Source organism: Paramisgurnus dabryanus, chromosome 2 (assembly GCF_030506205.2).
Source record: "Paramisgurnus dabryanus chromosome 2, PD_genome_1.1, whole genome shotgun sequence".
NCBI classification, from domain to species: Eukaryota; Metazoa; Chordata; class Actinopteri; order Cypriniformes; family Cobitidae; genus Paramisgurnus; species Paramisgurnus dabryanus.
Genome location: NC_133338.1, coordinates 9,604,877 through 9,610,083, shown reverse-complemented (window position 1 = coordinate 9,610,083; position 5,207 = coordinate 9,604,877). Strand labels below are relative to the sequence as shown.

Genomic DNA, 5,207 nt, shown 5'->3' with positions numbered 1-5,207 from the left:
CATTCATGATATGCACGCTCTTAAGGCTGTGCAATTGGGTAATTAGTTGAAAGGGGTGTGTTCAAAAAAATAGCAGTGTCTACCTTTGACTGTACAAACTCAAAACTATTTTGTACAAACATTTTTTTTTCTGGGATTTAGCAATCCTGTGAATCATTAAACTAATATTTAGTTGTATGACCACAGTTTTTAAAACTGCTTGACATCTGTGTGGCATGGAGTCAACCAACTTGTGGCACCTCTCAGCTGTTATTCCACTCCATGATTCTTTAACAACATTCCACAATTCATTCACATTTCTTGGTTTTGCTTCAGAAACAGCATTTTTGATATCACCCCACAAGTTCTCAATTGGATTAAGGTCTGGAGATTGGGCTGGCCACTCCATAACATTAGTTTTGTTGGTTTGGAACCAAGACTTTGCCCGTTTACTAGTGTGTTTTGGGTCATTGTCTTGTTGAAACAACCATTTCAAGGGCATGTCCTCTTCAGCATAGGGCAACATGACCTCTTCAAGTATTTTAACATATGCAAACTGATCCATGATCCCTGGTATGCGATAAATAGGCACAACACCACAGTAGGAGAAACATGCCCATATCAAGCTCCATGCTTCACTGTCTTCACTGTGTACTGTGGCTTGAATTCAGAGTTTGGGGGTCGTCTCACAAACTGCCTATGGCCCTTGGACCCAAAAAGAACAATTTTACTCTCATCAGTCCACAAAATGTTCCTCCATTTCTCTTTAGGCCAGTTGATGTGTTCTTTGGCAAATTGTAACCTCTTCTGCACATGCCTTTTTTTTAACAGAGGGACTTTGCGGGGGATTCTTGAAAATAGATTAGCTTCACACAGACGTCTTCTAACTGTCACAGTACTTACAGGTAACTCCAGACTGTCTTTGATCATCCTGGAGGTGATCATTGGCTGAGCCTTTGCCATTCTGGTTATTCTTCTATCCATTTTGATGGTTGTCTTCCGTTTTCTTCCACGTCTCTCTGGTTTTGCTCTCTATTTTAAGGCATTGGAGATCATTTTAGCTGAACAGCCTATCATTTTTTGCACCTCTTTATAGGTTTTCCCCTCTCCAATCAACTTTTTAATCAAAGTACGCTGTTCTTCTGAACAATGTCTTGAACGACCCATTTTCCTCAGCTTTCAAATGCATGTTTAACAAGTGTTGGCTTCATCCTTAAATAGGGGCCACCTGATTCACACCTGTTTCTTCACAAAATTGATGACCTCAGTGAATGAATGCCACACTGCTATTTTTTTGAACACCCCTTTCAACTAATTCAACTAATTGCCCAATTGCACAGCCTTAAGAGCGTGCATATCATGAATGCTGGGTCTCATTTGTTTTCTGAGAATCTACTGAACCTACTGGTAACTTGTTTGCCACGTAGCAATAAAAAAATATACTAAAAACCTTGATTATTCTGGTTAGTCACATTGTACTGCTATTATTTTGAACAAGACTGTACAAACCACACTCTGACATTCATACCAATGCACCCACACAATTATAGCTTCATAATATATCTAATTGGCTCTATAATATGCATAAGCCGAAAACAGCAGAAAACAACAATAGTGATAATTTGCTTTATATGCCAAACCTAAAAAAATGGTACCATCTGGTAAAAAATATTAAAAATTTAAAATTTGAAGCCTTGCCAACAGAATGAAAGCCTGTTAACAAAGATTGCATCCGTTTATAGTTGAATGGCACCAGGATTAAAAATTGGAGTTTTAATGGGTTTCAATGGGTACATTTTTGTCCAAAGGGTCCTGAGAGGAAGTATTTTGTGTGCCTAGTAGAAAATAGATTTTTTTAAAGGAAATGAAGGTGAAATATTAAAATTCCAATAAAAATACACACCTGTGGCAAATTTTATCCAGTTAGCATTAATGCAGGTTATCAAAAAACAAAACTGAAAAAGCCAAAAATGTCCTCAAGGATGCACAAGGGTTAAGTTATATGTTTTTAATACATTTGTATTCCCAACGTGCTTATTTAAAGTGTATTAAAAATATGTTAAACGGCTTTTAAATGTATTTCAAGAGGTAAGTTGGTAATAAATATATGCTTAATTACACTTTTTAAAAGTATGCTAAACTCAAGCATATTTTTAATGTATTTCTAAAAAGTGCACTAGAGGTACGCTGGTAATAATTATATCTTTAATTACACTTTTAAAAAGTATGCTAAACTCAAGCATACTTTTAATATATTTCTAAAAAGTGCACTAGGGGTACGCTGGTAATAATTATATCTTTGATTACACTTTTTATAAGTATGCTAAACTCAAGTATACTTTTAATGTATTTCTAAAAAGTGCACTAGAGGTACACTAGTAATAAATATAAAAAGTGTAATTAAGGATATAAGTATGCTAAACTCAAGCATACATTTAACGTATTTCTAAAAAGAGCACTAGAGGTTCGCTGGGAAAAATATATGTTTAATTACACATTTAAAAAAAAAAGTATGTTAAACACAAGCATACTTTTACAGAAGTTTTAGTGTATTTAGAAAAAACATATATTTTTTTAAACATGTACATTATTTTTAATAGGCTAACATTGCAATTTCAACATCATATCATTGAACTTGCATTATATATTGATTTTACAAAGTTAATCCACATAAATTTGTTAGTGTTTATATTCAAACAACACACGTGACGGACGTGACTAAACCTCATTGGTTCTTGGGATTCATTACGTCACATTGGCTTCCTGATGATTCTGTTGTTCGATACACAACGTGCGTGATCGTTGGTAAATGTGGATTAAAAGTTGAAACTAAAACTGTTAAATTATAGTGATCATCAGAGGACTTGGCTGAAACAACGCGATTCACATGGATTACTTCCGCGATGTTTTTATTGTTGTTGCGATTAACTTTTGGAAATGTGAGCAGTTTTTATGTATCAAGTGGATCTGACATCGAGGGGAAATATACGTTTCTTGGATTTCATTAAAGTACATCGTTTTTTGTTTGAAGATGAATGAGAGAACATGAGGGTAAGTTAAGTGATGACAGATTTTTGCTTTTTTATTTTTAGTGAACTATTAAATAAGTAGAACATTTAGTATAACAGTATGTCTTAATTTTAACCCAGCTTCTTCAAGCGTGTATGTTGTGTGGCTTTTGGAACATAACGTTACATTTTTTGTGAGTAAAGTTAGGCATTTAATTTCTCTTGTTGTATTTCAGAAATCATAACATCCTGTCTTTTTTAGCACAGCGGCATTCAAATTGACCAATCAGAGCCGAGAATATCTAATAAGTCGAAGTAGAGATGAACAGATGAAGATACAGCCCATAAAAATACTTATTCTTGGTGGTAAGTTTTTAGTTCTACAGTATTTGTATAACATTTAGATCACTTTTACGTTTTTCTAATGCTAATGTTTAAAGAGTAACTAAACCCTAAACCAACTTTTTTAGTAAATGATCTGTAAGAATGATGCTTTATTAGTGTAAGTTTTTTGACATTTGGATATAAAGTGTTTCAATACTACAATATATGGTGTAAAAACGTCTGAGTGCTGCCCTCTTCAGGTAGAACGGTGGCTACTGCAGTTGAATTTTCCTATTGGATGTTGGGTCCAAAAAAAATACTTTACCTGACACTTTTAGACAACATTACAAAGACAATAATATATTACTAACGTGATTAGCCTGCTGGACGAATTGTAAAAAAACAGCACAATGTAAGCACTGCTAGTACAGGCTAGCTGAATATATCTGAATGATTACAGAGATAAGACAACACATAAAACTTGCAACCTTTCTCAGTTTGCACATCTGGACAATTCTTCACACATCATAGGTTGTAAATTTGGGTAAATCCAGCAAACAAATAATTTTAACAATTCTGTTGTCACTCTGCTTTAAATCTGCTGCATCGGAAACTTAAGAGCAGCCTTGAGTCAAACGTGGAAGTTAAGTGTGCATAGAATCCATTGGCAAGACTTCTGATTTCCTTAAATCTCCTTAAACAGAGGTGAACTTTTCTTGTAAGCAAGACCACAATAGACATGTCAATGGAAAATGCCCTTGGTTAAAATAAAACACAATTATCAAAGTATACAATATCCTGTAATACACGCAGCTTGCATTATATCAGTGTCAGTGAGTTAAGCCTCCTATAACCCTATGTTTAATGTAACTTGTAGAGTGCCATGTAGCGACGGATCAAACGGACACTCATGTCAAGCTTGATGAGGACACAGTCAAAGCTTTAAAAGGTAAACTGAGAAGTTAACAAAATTCTAATGCATATGTTCATTAATTATTGGTTAATTTTGTATATATTCTGTTTCCTTTTCACAGACCTTGTGATTAAGTCTTCAGTGTCTGAATGGCTAGAAGAAGTGACCCTCCACTTAAACGTGACATTTAAACTGCTCTGTGTTTTGGTTCAGCCATTTGCAGGTTTATCTCGAGTTAGTTCAAATGCACTTCTGCATTTGTCCAGTAACTTTTTGTTTAGAGAATTACATCATTATGATTATATAATTATTCAATGGTTGCATATTCATAGTGTACTTTTCATATTGATGTATTAATGTTCCACAATTTGATAAAAGTAGCTCATTGCATTTCACTGATCTTTGTTTTATATTGTAAAATCATTTCAATAGCAGTAAATACATACTTAGTTGTTTCTTTAACATTTAATTAGTTGTTAATGATAGAAGAAACCGGTTCGTATGTATGAATACAGAATAGGTATCATTTTAGAATGAGTTAAAACATGTTTTGGTGGAAAACATGCAGGTAAAATAGTACATATATAACATTCTAATAGTATACTTGACTCTAATTAAAATGTCAACAAGAAGTACATTAGAAATGATTTATTTTATGTATACAAATGTGTGGGCAATATATTATTATTTCATTTTGTATGCTATATTATTTATGTAATATTATTATATCTGAAATTATTAAATTATATTTATAAATGTTTAAAAGGTGGGTTCAAATGTGCTTCAAGTTGTAACTGAAAACAATTTTAGAAAATAACACAGTTGAGTACACTTAGATTGTCTTAAAGAGTAACTAAACCCTAAACCAACTTTTTTAGTTAATGATCTGTAAGAATGATGCATTATTAGTGCTGTTCATTGATTTTAGTAAGTTTTTTGACATTTGGATATAAAGGGCTCTATCTTACACCCGGCGCAATGCA

The 5,207-nt window shown here is 33.4% G+C and overlaps 1 long non-coding RNA gene across 1 annotated transcript; it reads left to right on the top strand.

Annotated features, from left to right (window-relative positions):
• The first annotated feature begins 2,703 nt into the window (after positions 1-2,703).
• LOC135783736 (uncharacterized) lies at positions 2,704-4,892 on the top strand. The gene is made up of 3 exons (XR_010545754.2): positions 2,704-3,353; positions 4,189-4,260; positions 4,346-4,892. It is a non-coding gene; the product is annotated as an uncharacterized lncRNA (long non-coding RNA).
• Positions 4,893-5,207: the final 315 nt, after the last annotated feature.